The sequence below is a fragment of the Callospermophilus lateralis genome, chromosome 8 (assembly GCF_048772815.1).
Source record: "Callospermophilus lateralis isolate mCalLat2 chromosome 8, mCalLat2.hap1, whole genome shotgun sequence".
In the NCBI taxonomy this organism is placed as follows: domain Eukaryota; kingdom Metazoa; phylum Chordata; class Mammalia; order Rodentia; family Sciuridae; genus Callospermophilus; species Callospermophilus lateralis.
The window spans coordinates 113,396,654-113,417,326 of record NC_135312.1 but is presented as its reverse complement, the minus strand read 5'-3'; the positions used below and the strand labels follow the sequence as shown (position 1 = coordinate 113,417,326).

General features: G+C 37.8%; 1 protein-coding gene across 4 annotated transcripts in view; it reads right to left on the bottom strand.

Annotated features, from left to right (window-relative positions):
• Fbxw7 (F-box and WD repeat domain containing 7) overlaps nucleotides 1-19,468 on the bottom strand; it is a 184,815-nt gene extending 165,347 nt beyond the window's left edge. For all 4 annotated transcript variants that reach the window (XM_076864337.2, XM_076864338.2, XM_076864339.2 and 1 more), the window contains exon 1: nucleotides 19,148-19,468. The gene's annotated coding sequence lies outside the window, so the exon portion shown is untranslated. The remainder of the gene's footprint in view (nucleotides 1-19,147) is intronic.
• Nucleotides 19,469-20,673: the final 1,205 nt, after the last annotated feature.

Sequence of the window (20,673 nt, the reverse complement as noted above, 5' to 3'; positions counted from 1 at the left end):
AAAGATTCAAAGGTTAGGAAGCTTAGCACCAAGATGGCAGGATTGGGAAGTGGTGTAGAACCTTTAAGAGGTAGGGACTGGGAGATCTTCACATGTGCTCCTTCCACTATCATGCCATCCATCTTAAAGCCTTTACCACAGTCACACTGATGCCAGAGCCATACTCTTCATAGCCTCAAGAACTATGAACTAAATAAACCTCTTTTCCTTAAAAAGTAGCTTGAGGTAGGTATTTCTTTATAGTAAAAGAAATAAATTCATACCAAAGAACCTTAAAAACATGATATATGAAAGAAAACAAACACAAAAAGCCATATATTATATTATTCCATTTATATGAAATGTCCAGAATAGGTAAGTCTGTAGAGACATAAAGTAACTTATTGATTCCAGATGCTGATGGGGATGGAGAAGGAGGGAGTGACCCACTGATGGACAATGGGTTTCTTTTGGGGATGATAAAATGTTCTAAAACTAGTGGTGAAAGTGTACAACTTTGTGCATACGCTAAAACCATTAAATTGTATACTTCGGAAAGATACATTTCCTGTTATGCAAAGTAGATCTCAGTAACAAAATTAGTTGAGGCAAATGTAAAAAGTTATAGACAGAAAAAACAGAAATCAACTATACTGGTTTAATAATGAGTACATAAATATTATCATGTTTCCTATTGCTAGGGAACACCGTCAGATTACTGTGCTTCACTTGCAAAAAGCCTTATTGGATGATACAGCCCGTGAAAAAAGAATGCATAAATTCAATAAGCAAAGAGTTCAAAATTGCCAATGACACTTAATAAATGTTTAAATGTGAATGAAGAAGAAGGAATTAAGACTAAAAAGTAATGTTTTTTCTTTGATTTAGATGAAACATTTACAAAGAAAAAATTCAACGAAGTTTACCATTGGTTATCTTGGAATTGAGGAAGCAAAAGACAATTTGTAGTCTCTTTTGCAGACTTTTCCAATTCTTCAACAATAACATTACTTGTATAATGAAAATATATAAAAATGAATTTACCTTTACAAAATTAAAAACCTTGCCAGGCACAGTAGTGCAAGCCTGTAATCCCAGCGGCTCAGGAGGCTGAGGCAGGAGGATTGTGAGTTCAAAGCCAGACTCAGCAATTTATTGAGTCCCTAAGCAACTTAGCAAGACCCTGTCTCTAAATAAAATATTAAAAGGTCTGGGGATGTGGTTCAGTAGTTAAGCTCCCAAATTCAATCCCTGGTACAAAAAAGAAAAAAAAAAATGTATCTCAACCATAGAAACATTCTGAGACATGCCCTAACCTCAGAGTCAAACATTTGTTAAAGTCAATTTTCTTGTGGAATTAACATGCCTTGGTCTTTAACAGAACAAAAGATAGTTCATAATCTATATCTGCACTAATATAATAGCTATTGGTAGTTGAGTACTTGAAATACAACTATACTCAAACTGAGATGTTCTGTTAAGTATAAAATATACACAATTTCAAAGATTTGGTATTAAAATAAAATTTTTAAATATCTCAAATAAGTTTAATAGTTTACATTTGATTTCACATTGAAATGATATTTGGATATACCACATTAAATAAAATATATTAAGAGCAATGTCACCTGTTTCTTTTTTATTTTAATGAGCTACTAGGAAATTTAAATTGAGCTATATGGCATGCATTCCATTCCTGTTGGACAATGTTATTTGGGATGTCAGTTAAAAGAGCTTTTGAGAACTTTACTTGAGACCTTTGTTCCCTTCTTATCATCCTCCAGGAAAATTTCCCAGAGTATTTCATGCCCTGGAAAACAATATACACACTAAGCTGCATGAAACAAGCATTAACAACAATAAGAAGTGGCTAAGAGTAACATCTTTCATGTTTCCTAAAATTTATACTGCTATATAAATTCATAACAAGCAAAACTGAGATGAGTACATTTGAGATTTTCAGGGGGTGTGGTGATTTTCAGTGACAGGTGAAAAGTCTGAAATAGTTAACACTTTGAAATTTTTCTGATTTTAGAATTTCTAGCTGAAAATTACCTGTTTACAGTCCTTGATATAAAGTATAAAAATGAATGAGGTAGGCATACAAGCAATACATGGGTCAGGAGAGCCAACAGAAGTCAAGAATACCCAAGAATTGTGTTCAGAAAACCTCAAGGAGAAGCATTTACCCAGACACTGAAAGAAAGTCCTAATAAACTTTCTCCAAGAACAAAAGAGATCAGAGGAACACACAAAAATAAAGACTAGCCTATCTCCATCTTCTTTTTTTTTCCTCACAGTTTAAATACTAGAAAAATAAAAACTAATTTATTATTATAAAAAAAAGAAGAAGAAGATCAGTGATTGCCAAGGGTTCAATCCTAAAAGGAGGAACGAACTGGGAAGAGGCATAAGGGAGTCCTTTGGGGATGATGAAAATGTCTCAAATGTGGTAGTGGTTTCACAGGCACAAACAACTGCCAAAACTCATCAAATCATACACTTTAAACAGATGAAGTTTATTGTATATAAATTATATCTCAAAAAAGTTGACTGAAAATAAGCAGGGAATAAATAAACAAACAAATAAAAAGGCAATGGTGCTTGTCAACTGCTGTCTGCCCTATGGCAATCACAAACCAGATGCAATTCTCTGTGCACATACAAATTTGGCCATGATAGTTTATATTACCTTAACTTTCACTGATTTCTGTACCGTTGAGGGCCACAAGGCAAGAATATAAGGAGCTCAGAGTGGTCACTGTCTGACACCTACCAAGAAAACAGGGACACAAACATTACGACCAGAAGGAACTGGATTCTGCCAAAGACCAGTGAGCCTGGAAGAGAACCCAGAGCGTCAGAAGAGACAACAGCCCAGCTGATACCTTGAATTCAATCTGGTAAGACCCTGAGGAAGGACCCAGCTAAACCATGCCCAGAATCCTAACTGAAACTACATCATAAGCTTAGCTAAATTTGCTGTCATTTTTTTTTAAGAGTAAAATGATCTTTAATAATGCTGACAGCAGTTCTCTTGGGATATGCTACCTTTGCATAGAACTTCTTTTTTTTAAACCAAGTTCATTTTCTTCATTTTTTATTTTTTTTTTAATTTGTTCTACTTAGTTGTTCATGACAGCAGACTGCATTTCAATTCATCATACACAAACAGAGCACAACATTCCAATTCTCTGGTTGTACACGGTGTAAAGAAGCATCATTTGTACAATCATGCATGTACCTAGGGTAATAATGTCTATCTCATTCCATTCCTACCCTCATAAGTTCTCCCTACCCCCCCATTTGCCCTTCTAAAGATCCTCCATTCTTCCATGTCCCTGCCATCATAGATCAGCATCCACTAATCAGAGAAAACATTCAGCCTCTAGTTTTTTGGGATTGAAAAACTAAAGGCCGAATGTGTTCTCTGGTTAGTGGATGCTGTCATTTTCTATGCAACAATGGAAAAACTAATACAGATGACTTCTTAGATTTGAGCAAATAGGGCTTACATTTTTTCTTTTAAACACTACTAATATTTATCATTAAAACAATTTCCAATATTTCTCATTATTGTAAATGATCAATTCAATTTCCCAAGTCAGTATAATAAAGTAATACTACTCTCAAAACATTATAGTTTATGCGAGGCACAGTGATGCACATCTGTAATCCCAGCAGCTCAGGAGGCTGAGACAGGAGGATCACAAATTCAAACAGAGCCTCATCAACAGTAAGGTGCTAAGCAACTCAATGAGACCCTGTCTCTAAATAAAATACAAAATAGGACTGGGGATGTGGCTCAGTGGCTGAGTGCCCCTAGGTTCAATCCCTAGTACAAAAAAAAAAAAAAAAAAAATTTAGACTTTATAAAAAGACTCTATAATTTTATAAGAATGTATTTCTTCCACACACCAGATACACAAACAATATTATAAACTTGGTATGTTGTTTCTGCCTTTCTAAACCAATGACAGAGACAAAGAAGGGAAAGAAAGACAGACTACCTGCCTCAGTTCTTAACCACATTTCTAAGGAAATGGAAATAAAGTTGGACAAATAGTGAGAAAAGCTAATTTTGAAAGCTAGCAGGGCTATATAATATTGGACAATCTATAATGTCAATGAACTCAGCTATTTTTTAAAGTAGAAATACAAATAAAATGTGGAGTTTAATTAATAATAAGAATAAATTAATAAATTAAAAATACTATTACATGCTCTGCCAACCTTACATATAATTAAATGTTGATGAAAATACCCAGCACTTCTAGAGCTCCTATTGTGTGCCTGCACTGTTCTATAAATAACATATAAAAAATAAACTGACAAAGATAGTATGGAATAGTGATTAAGGTCCAGGCTCTAGAGCCAGACTGCCAGGATACAATCCCAGTTCCACTATAAACTAAAGGTGGAACCTTGAGCATGTTTAACTTCCCTTTGCCAAACCTTCAACTACAAAATACGATATTTAACACTTACCTCACAGAACTATTGTAAGGAGGGAATAAATTAATACATACAAAGGACTCAGAACAGTGTCTTCCACATATTAAGTTGTCAAATGTTGATACAATTTATTTCTAAAATGGTGCATCATTAACAATGACTTGTAAGAAAAGTAACCAGTGGTAGATAATGTCACAGGACACTAAAGAACCTACAGGCAAAGATCAAAAGTATACAATAGTTTACAAATACAGTATTTAAAATACAACCAAGAAAAAAGAAAAAACTTTTACGATACATTTTTTCAAAGCTAATATCCTGGCTTAGATGTTTTTAAGGTAACAAAATGATGAAAATTATTTTAAATCTCTTAATAAGCCAGGGGTCGTGACACACACCTGTAATCCCAGCTACTCAGGAGGCTAAGGAAGGAGGATTACAAATTCAAGGCCAACTTCTACAACTTAGTGAGAACCTCTCTCAAAAAATTAGGGGTGAGGGCGTGGACGTTGCTTAGTGATAGAGCATCCCTAGATTCACTCCCTACTTCCAATCAATCAATCTCCTCAAAAATAATAGTGCACAGATGTCCAAATCATTGACTAAATGTAAGACATCTGCAAATAAACCAAGAACAGTTCTATACAAAATATGGGAAAGAAGAAAAAGAACTTTTTTTTTTTAACATAACAAACACCAAGTCAGCAAACACTTTTACTTAATGATAGCTCCAGTTATGGTTTGGATATGAGCTGTTCCCCAAAAGCTCCTGTGTTAATGCAAAAGGTGAAATGATTTTAACACAAGAGTGGTAACCTAATTAGTGAATTAATCCACTTGTTGGAATACAATTTTAAGATTACTGGATTGTAACTACAGGCATGTGGGACCTGCTGGATACACTGATCACTGAGGGCTTGCCTTGGGGATTATATGGTTTCCCATGAACTGAGCAGCTTTACTCCACCACACACTACTGCCATAACGTGCTTCCCCATCTCTGGCCCACAGCAATGAAGCTAGTCAATTTTGGACTAAATCTCTGAAACAGTGAAACTAAAATAAACTTTTCTTCTAAGTTGTTCTTGTAAGGTATTTTGGTCACAGCAATGAAAAGCTGACTAACACAGCTCCTAATGATGTAAGACTGATACTACACATTCTTCTTTCCAAAAAAATACCAGCATGTGCCCATGAAAAAGAAATCAGCCAAAATCATCTTTCAGGACATATTTATTGGATCACAAATCTCACTACTAAAACAAGAAAAAGAAGGTCAACTTAAAGCAGCAGATGTACCAAAATATCTAGGCTGTCATACTCCTAGTATGTTTTCTACAAATGCAGGAGGAAAAGAATTCATGAGAATGATCAACTACTGAAATCTGCTTCTAATTCATTCAATAAATATTTGGGAACACCTATGGACACTACTGTAAGCACCTGGAAGCCAAGATGACAAGATAATGTCCCCTCCATAGAGTTTATTTATAAAAGCTTCTGCTTTGTTCTCTTCCATTTATTTGTTCACGAAACATGTGCCTTCTATGGGTGGGAATGTTAGCCATCTTGGGGAAGAGGTATTTGCTGAAAGGATAAATAAGACATGACCTTTTCCTCAAAGAACTAGACCAGTAAAAGAGGAAAATACAAATAACAATGCTAGGCATTACAAACATCAGAGATACTACTGAGTAACTAGGGGAAAAAAAACACCCTACTTAATCATCAGAACACACTTCCTTGAGGAGATGATATTTAAGTAGGGTATTAAGAGTTAAATGCTTCCCAGAGGAAAGGAAAATTCTAAGCAGAAGAAACAGTAAGGCACACAGAGAAACATACATGAACAATACACTTGGCCCTCCAAATCAGTGGATTCCACATCTACAGGTTCTAATCCTCAGTTGTAAACCAACTACGATCCAAAATATTCTAAATAAAGCCAGGCATTTTGGGAAGTGCTTGCAATCCCGGCAACACAAGGTTCAGTCAGAAGGATCACAAGTGCAAAGTTTTCCTGGGTAACTTAGCAGGACCCTCTCAAAATAAAACAAAAATGGCTGGTGGTGGCTCAGTGGTAGAGCACACCCCTAGGTTCAATTCCCACTACCAACAAAAAAACAAGAAGTTCAAAATAAAAGAACTGCTGCCTCTCTACTGAACATGTACAAAGTTTTTCTTCTTGTCCCTACTCCTGAATATGGTATAACCATTATTTACCTAACTTTTACATTGTATTAGCTATAAGTAATCCAGAGATATCTGAAAATATTCAGAAAGGTATATATGGATTATATGCTAATATTGCTACATTTTACATGAAAGACTTAAACATCTACAGACTTTGGTATCCATTGAAACCAATCTCCCACAGATACTGAAGGATGACAGTATATATAGATATATATATACAAATTAACATAAAATAAAGTATATATGTGTTAATATAAATGGAAAACACAGTGTTTAGATACAAATGAAGTAAGTCATGTGAATCACCAAAATCAGAAAATCCTATGAATGACTATTTCCCCAATTCTCCACATAATACCAGCATAGGAGAAACTTTAGCAGGTCCAATTATAGCCTTAGGGCATTAGGGCTCAACTTTCTCCCAGAAATAAAGGACTAGTGGAAGGAGGTTTGACTAGTAGATTGCCTAAGGACTTAGAAAGGATACCAACAAAGAGTCAATACTTTTGGAAATGCAGACAAAGAAGAGAAGCAAGGAAATCAATTGAGAGACTTCTGAAATGGACAGGGAATAACAAGGTTCAATTTAACAGTTGAAAAAAAGGAAATAGCAGATAAAAAAAAAAAAACAAGTTCCTAAGTAAAAAAGTCTTCAATGGGTGAGTAATAAAACACATGGGAAGAGAAAGAGATCAGACATCATCCAAAGTTCCCCTGATACATCATCCCATTAACCTTCCTATCTGCTTTTCCCTTCCGTATACCTTTAATTTTATAAATATACATTCTGACACTCACATTTCACAGTCCTCTATTCTTGATATACTTTTTATAAGAATAGTTTGCCATTAAAAAATTAAATCAAGAACAGGGCTATAGCTCAATGGTTGGGTGCTTGCATAAGCCCTGGGTTCAATCCCCAGAACCACCCCAAAACACACACACACACACACACACACACACACACAAATTAAATTAGTAAAATCCATGTGGAACTCCTAGTTTCTAAAAAAAGTTAACCTTTTTAAATTACTTGTATTTATTTTTTTTAAAAATATTTATTTTTTAGTTTTCGGTGGACACAACATCTTTTGTATCTTTTGTTTGTATGTGGTGCTGAGGATCGAACCCGGGCCGCACACATGCCAGGCGAGCGCGCTACCGCTTGAGCCACATCCCCAGCCCCTTTAAATTACTTTTAAAGTAACTGCATTATATGCTTTAAAAACGACATATAGTCATTTTCCTATATAGCTGTCTTTAAGAATGAATGTTAAATATGGCCCATCTAAGTCTGTGACTTATCTTTACCAGTAATCAGCATTCATACAGAATCTAATTGGTAAACCTTTTACAATAAGAAGGCATCCAAATGAGAAACAGAGTTAACTGCAGAACAGGGTTTCCCAACCTTGGCACTACTGACAGTTTGGATGAGATAATTCTTTGGGGTACTGTCCTATATACATTGCTCATAACTGACCTCTTCTCACTACCAGTAGTATCCTTCCCTTTCTCCCTCCCCTTCCCCTAATGGAAACAATCAGAAACATCTCTAAACATTGCCAAGATAGGTATAGATTATTATGTGCCAGGCACCATTCTGTGCTTCTCATTTTTTATTTCATTTAAACTTAACATAATATACATGAGGTAGATATTATTTATTTTGCTCATCTTAGAGATAAACTGAGGCACAGAAAACAGCTTGCCAAAGATCATACAAGTAAACTGTGGTAACCTGTATTTTAATTCACATAATGGTGGTCTGGGTTCCTGGTCCTAATCATTGTTCTGCCAATTCTCACTAACGTCTCAGCATTTTTCATGTAATACTCCAAAAGTAATATTCAAATCTTATCTGAAAGTAAAAACTAAACTATTCAGAGTGGAAGTGAAATTAAAAAACTCAACTCAGGATAAATTAACAAGCATTCTCTAAGCACTGATCGCACAGCACTAAAGTGGTTCAAAGAAAAGAAAACTACCATCTGTTAAGGATCTGGCTGCAGAACCTTTTTCATGCATTATCTCTTTGAAATCTCACAACATTCCTGGGAGACAGGTATTATCTTTTTTTTATTTTCTTCAAGTGAGAAAATTCAGCCTCAAAAGAGCAAAATGATCCCCAATCTAAACAGGTTCCCAATTTAAATTAAATGCATTTTAAGGAGATTAAGAAGGGTAAATATCTGTTAATAATACTCAGAGGGAAGGAAACACAAAATGGGAAAAGTATACAACTAGATTCGTCAGGGAATACACCTTTCAAGAGTTTTTAGAATCTCCCCTCTTTAAATCAAATACACACTTAAAAAAAAAAAAAAAAAAGATGAGCCGAAGGTGAGGAGCTGGGGAACCTTTCTAGGAACAATGAACACAAGTTTTGTGGACTAAAAGGAAAGTTTTGAGATAGTCAATGTAAGTAGTAAGTCAAGGAAGTGGGGACCATAAGGCTGCCTTAAAATTAGAATGGAATTGCAATTTAGACAATGAGGCCTATCTATGCACTATGCATTCAGAGTACTCCCCACACCAACCACACTAAAGCACAGCAACAGAAACAAAGGAAAGAGAGTTAAAGATACAGACTAGTAGAGTTGATTAAAGGCAACTTTGACATACAAAATCCAACAACCAAATTTCATAAACTAAAGCAGATCATCTATTTTGACTTTGTTTTGTTTCCTCTAACCAGAGAGTAAGTTTCAAGCAAGCAGGTATTTTTATGTTCTGTTCACTCAGATCAATGCTTGGTAGAGTAAGTGTTCAGTAAATATGTTCTACTGAATTAAGGCAGCATTCAAAATAGGGACACATTCAGGAGCAAAGATCACAAAAACAAAAAAAGAAAAAAGAAGAGAAAAGAAAACAATACCAACAATCTTGCAGAAATAACAGTAACTTAATACTACAATATTTCCTTATTATTACTGCAGCTACCATTTAAAAAGCGCTAAGCCAGTCATTGTGTTTTTCATTTAATCTTTTCATTTAAGACTTACTGCATTATCTCACTCAATCCTCTTAATTACTCTATGAGGGAGGTAGGTACTATTATTATCCTCCCAGTTTTATAGGAAACACACATAGAATAAATAACTTGTCCAAGGTCACAAAGCAGTGGAGGTAGAACCTGAATCCATCAACTCCAAAGCTTGCCATGTCCCATAATAGAATTAGAAGCATCCCTTTTAGGCAGAGAAGGGAAATAAGGCCAAAAAGAAATAAAGAAAACAAAACAGAAACTCCACTGTAAATCAAAAACCCTTTGTTCACCCCTTCTCAGATCAGTACAATGGAAATTTTCCCACCCTAGAATACAGCGATTATCCCATACAGATTAAAAGTTCAATGTTTCAAAGAATCCAGATGTTGAAAAGCTAAGAACAAGAATCAATCATATAATCAACATTTCAAAGGGTAGTAGATAACAAGTAGTAACACCCCATGTCCACAACCCAAAGAAATAACAGGGTGTGACCTCTAACTAAGAGTGACCTCAAAACTTCCAGAGCCATTCTCCCTGGTTATCAGCCTCTTCATCCCTCCCTCCTTTCCTGAGTCTCTCCCGTCCCTTGCACCATTCCATCGCTCCTCTTCTATTGGATGGCCTTTATAAAATATTTGAAATTTTATATTTCCTACTCAAAATTTCTATATATAGTATAATTTTATATTTCTCTAATGAAAAAATTCTACCCAGGTAATACATGATAAAAAAAAAGGCCCCCCACTTATTATCTCAGCATTCTAAAGTTTGTATTACCAAATTCACAAGTGTAGTCAGTTAAGAGACCACCAAACATGCAAAAGAAAACTGATGACCCATATATTTAGCTATATAACTTTCTGATATTACATACATAATAAATAAACAAGAAATCAAGCATATGCTCTTCCATCTAGTCAATAATCTGTTCATGATTAATATAAAAAAAATCTCTGAAATGGAAAGATCCCTAGACACCTCACTGTAATTGTGACAAATGAAAAAATACATAAAATATGAAAATTTTTAAAAAACTAGAATATTCACTACCAGATAAACCAACCTAGTTTCTACTTTACACCAACCTGCTTTAAAAGAAGTTAAAGAAGAAAGATAATCAATGCTAAAAACTAGATTTGAATCGTTTCTTTATTTTTAAATACTTATCTTAACATATACAGTTCTATTAAATAAAACAGACTATGAAGGCATAGCCACACTGTTCTCAAAACAGAAATACCTTCCAAATACAGAAACCATCAAGAAGCATTTATTCCTATATCTTGGCCTATAAAATATTGATTGTACCAGGTTTGAAGGAAAAAACTCAGCAAAGACAGGGAATGTTTAAAAACACAAAATACTAATCATTTTATGAAAAACGAAAACTAAAATTAAATAAACAATGATCACCTAAATAAAACTGTCAATCCTAATTTGAAAAACAAATGATACAGATAAAAATCCTATTCTATTTCACGATTTTTTTAAAGCTTTTTATTTTCAAAGGTTAAAGAGATGGACAATTAAAAGAGCTGAAAGACAAATATAGGGATATTTCCAAATGGACAACTGAAATCAGAGTCACTACCAAAAATAATCACTAATTATTAAAAATTACTCCTTCCTGGCCCCTGCACAACTGAGGTCTTTGGAAATGAACTCAAAGTTCCGTTTTGTTCAAATCAGTGTTTCTTTTCTATGAAGACACAACCATTCTGTCATTTCTCTAGTTTTTAAGACTTTTAACGAAAATATTAATTATATACTTGTTCTAGATACTTTTGAAAATACTACAGAATTACTTCAATATCATTGTCAAATTCAAGTGCTAAATTTAAATGTTGAGCAATATAAAGTATGACTTTATCCTTCAATTCACATCAGACTTTAATATATTAACATTTATGACTCTTACACTTTATGCCAAGAATTGGACTTCGCATATTGTTTTTATACTATCTGATTTAATCCTAGCAACAATTTTGTGAAGGACTTGCTTTCCCCCATCAACAAGTGCTGAAACCAGTATCAGAAAGATCAGTAGCTTGTCTTCTGCCTCGAAAATATGAATGTATTTTATAAAGGTAAATGAGACATGAACTAGCAACCTGTTGGTGGCTCCAGGTATGCATGTAGTTATAAGCACTAATTTTTATGAAGCCTCTCCTAGAGAATGCCATGTGTTAAAGTTTGGATATGAGGCGTTGTCCAAAAGCTCCTGTGTTAACACAGGAATGTGCAGAGGTAAAATCACCAGATTATGAGAGTTGTAACCTAATGAGTCCATCCTAGTTTGAATGAGCTGAGTGGTAACTGTGGACATGCAGGGCATAGCTGAAGGAGGTGGGTCACAGGGAGTGTGCTCTAGAAGGATGCATCTTCCCTGCAGCCACTTCCCTCTATTTCTGCTTCCTGGTGGCCTAAGGTGAGCAGCTTTTCTCCACAGTGTCCTTCGACCCCTGCCTCCCCCTCAGGCCCAAAGTAATGAAGTCAGCTGGCCACAGACTAAACCTCCCAGACAATGAGACAAAATAAACTTTTCTTCCTCTAATTTGTTCTTCTCAGGTATTTTGGTCACAGCAACACAAAGCTGTGATTAATACATCATGCAAAGGTAATCCCTTACACTGCCCTAAAAACATACCATCTTAAAAGACTGATAAACTCCAAGCATTCTTCCAAAAATAAGCCCATAATTTGCCTTGAGACTTCATGTATGAAACTGTCATTATATATTAATGGACTCATTCAAGACACTGTGTAATAAAAGAGTCAGAAGAAAACACCGTCTTGTATTCTATGGTGCTCTTCTCTGAGGAAAGGCAAAGTAACATTAAAAATATTTTGTACAGTTTTAATATTCATAAATTCCAGAGCAGTCATACAGAGAGAAGCATCTAGCACACACACTAGATACAGACACATACATACACACACACAATAAAGAGGAAAAAAATGCTACCACCTTTAGAGAGCCTCCCAGATTTCCAATAGCTGTATTTCAGTTAGAAAGAAAGGGCAGAGGCAACACAGCAAAGTAACAGAAACTGAACAATATCTGACTGATCCTCACTAGCTGTCCTTCAGGTCTGATGGGGAAAGAGCAAAAGATAAGATACTCAAGCAATAAAGTCTCCTGTACATTTTTGTTTTTCAACTACCTGCATGGGTTTTCATATATTCTTGTATTAACTTACTGTTTTAGAGAAATCATATGTTACTCAAAATTTTTAAGGAAACATTTTAGAAAAATCTGTTATACCATTAGGTTGTCATTTCAAGATTCAGGTTAAGTGCCAGTGAAAACCATAGATGTTCCTTCAAATACTTCACAATTCTGAAGGTGTAACAGGATGAAATTTTAAATATATTTGTGTGTAAAAATGTAATATATATATACCCAATAGAATTCAGGAAATGTCATATATGTTTAGGAAATAACACTCCATTTAAACAAGATGTGAAAGATATCAAAGTATCAATGAGTATCATCAAAAAGTAATAAAAACCTAAAAGTTCATTAAGGCATAAGACAGACTAGTTTTTACTTAATGGGAAAAAAAAGACTCACAATAGGATTTAATATCTAGAGTTCATTATTTGAAAGCAACTTTACTCATCTATTATATAATAACAATTCTGCTGCCAGGAAAAAAAAATTAATACACCATCCATTTTCCCCTGGTCTACTAAAAGTATCACCAAAATAAAGTATTTCAATTGGGAATATGTGCAGATAAGAGATGAACATTTTGTGTCTTTTAAGTTGCCAGCAATCCATAGCTTGAGAAAATAATAAAAATCACTTGAAAAAAAAACAAAACTTTAAAAATTTTTAAAAGAACAAGATAATAATTTTCACCAAAAGAACAGGAAGCCAACTTCACAGTGACTCTTTTGCGTTTTAAAGGAAAGAAAGGAAATTGAAGTACCAAGTAGACCTTGGCCCTCCCTATCTGTGAGTTCCACATCTGCTGATATGACTACATGCAGATGAAAAATATCTGAAGGAAAAAACGGCGTGTGTACTGAAGGTGTACAGATCTTCTTTTTCTTCTTATTCCCTACATAATACAGTAAAACAATTATTTACACAGCATTTGTACTGTAATGAGTATTATGAGTAATCCAGAAACTGAAATTTCAAGTATACAGAAGAATGCAGCTCGGGAGGTTGAGGCAGGAGGACTGCAAATTCAAAGTCAACCTTAGCAAATTAGTGAGGCTCTAAGCAATTTTTTTGAGACCCTGTCTCAAAAATAAAAAGGGCAGAGGATGTGGCTCAGTGGGTAAGTGTCCCTGGGTTCAATCCTTGGTACCAAAAAATAAAATAAACAGAAGGACGTTTACAGTTATATACAAATACTAATTCTTTATATAAGGGAACTTGAATATCCTCAGATTTTGGTATCCATGGGCGTCTTGGAATTAATTCCCCACAGATACAGATGGATGACTACACTACTATAAAATAAAAGATTTTAAACTAACTAAAAAGAAATCTCTATTGCAATAGTAGTCTCCTTCCTTGCAATAAATAGAGGAATCCTAAGAGTTATGAAACCAGAGTAAATATACCATGTATTTGTTGATAAATGAAACAGATGTTTTTACATTAGCTATAATGTAAAAATTAAAGTGAATTGTCCTTTCTATACAATACATTTAAGATACCTTCATCCTTAAGAATATAAGCAAAGCTGTTTAAAGTACACGTTTAAATGATTCAAGTGACTTGTGAAGACATAATAATACTTGAAATTAACAAAGCAAAAATAACTGTGGAGCCAATAATTTCACACAGTGAATTAGTCATGCCAAGAGATTAAGACTCTAAGAGATAGAAGTTTTAAACGTTAATGTTCTTATAATTTGACTAATATTTTTGTCTGATTCAACCCAATCATAAATGCTTTTAACTTTAAATTCAAAGTAAATGCTTTATAATTTATTTTCAGAACCTTTCAAGATATGCCCATAAGCTTCTTCACAGATAACCTTCGGCCATGATACAAAACCAGTATGTCATTATAGGCCAATTATAGCATCTTTGAATACAATGCAGAAGGACCCTATTTTTTTAGCTGAATCCCTTTATAGATGGCATCACCCCTGTTCCTCAGTTCGTAGTTTTCATCATTAGGAAGACAACCATACTTTGAACAGTAGACTCTATGCTTTACGCAGAATAAGACAACCAGGAAGATATCTAATCTAGAAAATAGAGATCTCCTAAAATAGCCAGTTCCAGCTCTGTAGTGTAAAGCTCATAGCTCATACGTTATGTTGGTAGATTTGGAAGTCATCTATACCAAGGTCTGTAAAGTAAGACCCACAGGCCAAATCCAATCTACTTCTTGTTTTTATGTATGAGATTTCATCGGAGCATAGTCACACATTCACTTCCATATTGTCTATGGCTACTTTCTCGCTACAGAGCTGAAAATTATGACAGAGTGACCCATAAAACCTAAAATATTAACTGGTCCTTTGCAAAGAAAAAGTCTGCCAACCCTTCTTCTACACAATGTCAGAAGAATCACAAGACTTCTCTAAGAACCATCTCTAAAAGTACAATGAGACAGGCTGATTCTCTCCTACACATAGACTTTGGGGTCATCTGGTGCTAAGACAAAGCCTTTGAGGTTCTCTAAATCATCTCTTTTAATCCCAAAGTTGCCAAGGCAAAGTATATGGAAACTGTTACTCTACTATCAGAGTCCTACCTTTCCCAATGTGTTTATTAGTAAATCAGCTTCACCATGAAAGGCTATCTTTTGCAGCGTTCAGGGCCCACACCTATAACCCAAGTATATGGGGAGGCTAAAGCAGGATGATCTCAGGTTTGAAGACTGATTGCCTGGGCAACTAAAAAAGACCCAGTCTCCAAATAAAATTTTTTAAAAGGGCTGGGAGGTAATTCAGTGGCACAGCACTTGCCTCGCATGTGGCAAGGTCCTGGGTTTAACACACACACACACACACACACACACACACACATACACACACACACTCTCTCTCTCTCTCTCTCTCTCCCCAGAACACCAAAAAGGAACGGAGGGAAGGAGGGAGGAAAGGAAGGACTGAAGGAAAGAAAAGGGTGGGGAAAAGAGGACAGCCTTTTAAAATCCACCTCAGCACAGCTTCATCTGCATATGTAACGCTATGAAAAGTAGAGAATGGAGAGAGGAACAGGTAGCATATATTCCAACCCCTACACCCTTACCCTAGAATCATTTTAGCCATAGGTCCCTGCATAAATATCTCTTCTCAAGAGGGTTCTGCCAATTGATACTCTCCAAAGAAGCCAAAGAGGCTCCAGGAAGGTGCTGAATTCAAAACTAAGGAACACAAGAAAGTTTGAGTATATATTTCTATTCACAATCTTTAATCTTTGGTAAAGTCAACACCAAATGTTAACCACAAAGAAGTCTGAATATTTTTAAGTGCCAAGTTGTTTGTTTTTTTATAAAAAGGTTATATAAAATTTTCAGCAATGCTGTGCCAACACAGGGATATCCCCTCCATTGTATGGGACACAAAGACGCACACCAACTCCTAGCAAGGGAAGCAGCCTTCCCTGTCAGCTATTTTTAGCCCCACTTCATAGTAGTCAGAGCAAAGTTAAGATTAATAATAATGCAGGGGAAACTTTCAAAACACAAATATGAAGAAACAAATCAGTCCTTTTTTTCTAAGTTCCTTAACTATAAAATCCTATATATTCTTCTGAACTTAATCTCAAGGGACCTACATAATCTACTAAAAACTTGTAGCTGCTTCAAAAATACAGAATCATATACCTTGGGACTAAACTGATAGCTGTGTATTTAAAGACTGGTCCTCTTTTCAAGTACAACTTATCTACCTTTAAAACATCTCTTTTAGAGACAGACTCATCCATTCTCAGTTCTCATTGTCTTTGCTTACTCTGACACAGATCCCCACCACCACCCCACAAATTAAAACACCCATTTTTCAGCTCTTTACTTTCCATTAGCACTCTCAGAAACCTAAATGCTTTGAAAATTACTCCCATCTCCACACTATCAGCATTATCACCTGTTAAATTATTTCGCTGTCTTGAAATTATATCAGTATCTAACTCTTAACCCAAAATTTAACATCCAAAACAAAGTCAACTGCCCTGTTTCCAAATTCTTTTCTTATAACAAACCACTAGCACCATACTGACACTGGATACATCTTTTTCACTCCTTCTGCATAGCGCCATCATAACCATGGCGTAAAAATGTTCATTCCCTAGAAAAACAAAATCCTAATCCAGGCATGCTATGCTGCCTTTGGTCTAAAATGTAATTTCTCCTCAACCATCTGAAACTACCCTCTCAGGAACACCGCCCTCAACTGCTTCTCTGCATTGTAACCATGCACCTACACAAACATGAATTCACCTTAACCCTAATCAACAATCTCCCTCTGGAGGTATTACCAGCAAGTTAAGGTCTTTATATCTACATCTGTCCCTTATATCTTCCAAGTCCAAAAGCCTTATCTTGTCTCCACATGCACATTTCTTCCTAAAAGAGACCTTCCCAGATTTGACTCAGAAACTCCAATTAGTTTTGTGTAGTACAAAACTAACATTTTCTTCATGAAAACTGTACAAATACATTCACAGATATAAGATACTAAACATGGTATCTGGCATATAGTGGCCTTAATTATATTGTCCATTCTCATATTTCTAAGTTTTGTGCATTTGTATTTGATTACCTCTGTCACTCATAAGTAAAAGCACCTCAAAGACGAACACTGTAATACTTTATCAGTTTTACACAAATATGCAATAAAACCTCATCTTAATTTTTAATCAATTTATAAAAGTAGGTCCTACTGTTAGTAAGCAGTTTGGGGTTCATTTTCCACTCCTTCCCAAAAAGCAGCCTATGCAAGACTAGATGGCTCTTCATCATCATTATGGAAAATGGATACATAACTTTCTCAAGGTCACAAAATAAAGTAACAGACCCAAAAATATTTGTTTGATTCTAAATCTAACCTTACATCCACTGTTCAATTTTTTCAGGTCAGTTCCCATTTAACATAAAAGAATTTAAAGTTCCTTGTAAAAAGCATAAGAACAAGGCATCTTAAGGAAAAACTGGTAAAGTTCCAGAGGAGGACAAAGTGGTCAAAGAAATGGAAGAAATGAGCCTAGAACAGAAAGAGTTGGGCAAGATGATAGTAAAGAGAAATAATTAAAATCTATAATACCAGGAAAAGATAGACTTGTTCTAGCATTTCTCAAAACACAAACTCTGAATGTGTCTTGGAATTTTATAGAGGACTGATTTGAGATAAGTATATGAATAATTCCAAAATACGGAAGCTAATAAACTCGCAGAACTCTTTACTTCAAAAGAGGAAAAATATAGGATCAAATATTAAGTTTGAGAAAGTTTTAAATCAATTTAATCACAATCCTGAATGAAGAAATTAGTATAGATAGGTAACCCCTATCTATTTACATTCATTCATTCCTACACAGAAAGCATCTCTTCAGAGAGCGAGCCCACAGTTTGTTGAGCAGATGGACCAGAATTCTTAGTTTAGTACTGTTTATGCCATGTAAGATAAAATTCCACTACAAGTTTAATTTTTAAGGTCCACATTTATTAAATGTTAATTATTTTATGCACCTTTTGACATTCTGAAAATATACCTGAAATACAAGTCACTGGTTCTAGAACTTCAACTTAAAATAATACAAGGAAAAAGTCATTCTTGATAGAATGAAGTGTCCATAGCTTCTCCTAAAATGATGGAGACTAAAGATAAAGCCATTCTCCAAAGTTTTTTTTTTTTTAAAGCATTTGAGTAAAGGGGAAAATGTCACAACTTTTATGAAAAAGATTAATGCAATAGGTGTCCCTCCCAAGTAAGGTGATTCATAAGAACTCCGAATTTTCTTAGCAAGAGAAATTTGTTAGTGTCCTCTTTGCACACAGGAATTGAACTCAGGAAATGAGAAGGAAACAACCTCCTGTACCAACAGGTACTAAAATGATAATCAGTCTTCCTTTCGCGAAGACTCAAAGAAAGGCAAGAAATTTTCCTTTCAGGATTTCACTGAGTAAGTGGTTCCCACTGGGAAATCCATGAGAGTTTCCCAGAAACAAAAACTGCGGCGCTGCCCTAGCTGCTGTATCACAGCCATCGTACCAGGAAAAGGTATATTACAGAGATGTCCTTTGTGTGCACATAGGCTCGGGCTTCCTCTATTTCCTTTTGCCAATTACTGGCTAGAAAGGTGCAAGTATCCACTCTGGAGATAAGAACTTCTCTAAGAGCAACCTGTATACTTGCACAACTCCTGCAAGTTAAAAGGTTACAAAACCCAGAACCACATACACCTTCTCTCTGCTGAGAAATAAAGGGCTATAAACCTTGCCATCTATACACTCCCAGCCCTCCTGCAAAACATCAGCGAAACTCCAGAACCAAGCGCCGGCAGGCTCCCACTTTCTAGCCCTCATTTCCCTCTCCCCGGCCACTCACGCTTTAGAGAGGAGCCCTGGCGCTGAGAAAGTGGGTTGGTTCCCTTCCTCCTTCGGACCGAGGCAGCAGCTGCGGAAGGCTCCGTCGCGCAACTGAGGAAGAAGCGGTGCTAGTGTCGCTCAACCAGGCGGCCACCCGGGTCTCTTCCGCGCTACCGGGGAAGAGCAGGAGGCGGCGGCCCCGCTCACCTCCTCTTTTCCTCTTCCTGGGTCTCTTCAGGCTGTGGCTTCAGCCCGTCCAGGGCCACTTGTCCCGGGACAGTCACAATTTTGTTTTTGTAAAGTTTCCTCTGGGCGGAGGCTGCGGCCGGCCCCCCGGGTCCCCCCCGGCCCCGCCGCCCTCGGGGCTGGGGCGGGGGAGGGGGCTCTTAGAACTCCCGGAGTCCTGCCGAGGAGCCGGGGGGCCGGCGACTGGCCAAGGGAGAAGACCCCCGAGGGGGCTGAGGGAGGGGGACGGTAAGGAAGGGACGGCGGCGCTGGTCCTGCTCTCCCCGCCACCCCAGCCGCCGCTTCACATTGGGGTCCCCGCCCCCCCGGGCGGGGGGTGGCTGCTGAGCTTGGGGCCCCGGCTCATACACACCCGGGCGAGATGCTACGGCCCCGGGAGGGTGGCCGAGGCGGCGGCGAGGCAGGGGACCCGGCCGGCTCCGCTCGGCACCGCCCCCGCTCCCGGCTCCCGCATGTGTCGCTGCGGATGGGACCCCCCTCCCTACACCTTGGGGGTCCTTCTCCCCACGCCCCGGGACGAGGCAGAAATTCCAGCCCCTCCTCAGCGTCCTCTCACCGCGGAGCAGCTACTCAGTCAGTCCCGGCCCGCGGTAGCCGCCTCCCTGCCCCCTAGCCGCCGGCTCCGGCTCCGGCTCCGGCTCCGGCTCTGGCTCCCGCTCCGGCGTGTGCAGCCGCTGCTGCCGGCCGGGAAGGTGAGGGGGGGAGAGAAGGGTGGCCGCGGCTCCCGCTGGCCCAGGTTGGGGCGGAGGTCTCGGCGGCGGCCAGTGTACGGGGGCTGGGTCTCTTGGATGCTCCCTCGCTCTCACTCTCTCGGCGGCGGTGGCGGTAGCGCCCGGAGCTCAGCTCGCTGTCTCTCTCGCTCTGTGCGGGGCTCTCGCCTCACTCCAGAGAGAGGGGCGGGAGGAGAGCGGCGCCTACTGATGACGCAAGTCACCTAGCAACAGCTCTCTTTCCCCCGCCCTTTTCTTTCCGCTCTGAGGCTTCCACCGCTGGCCTTTTTTTTCCTCTTCTCTTACTACCCCGCCCTGGGCGACTCTGGCGCGCTCTGATGACGCTTGGAGGGAAGAGGAAGTCAAGGATCCGCGAACGGGTGGGTGCGCCTCGGGCCGCGGGACTCGCTGCTGCCGCCGCCGCGGCCGCCACCGCCTCTACGACCGCGTCAGAACTGAGGAGAGGAAGGGGAGGAGCCCAGTCGAGCCTAAGCTGCTGCCTGATCTTACCCCTGACCCGAGGGCGGCGGGGAGAGCCTGCTCTGTAGCGGTTTCCTGCAGGGCAGGTGGGGACTGCTCCTTTGGGAGC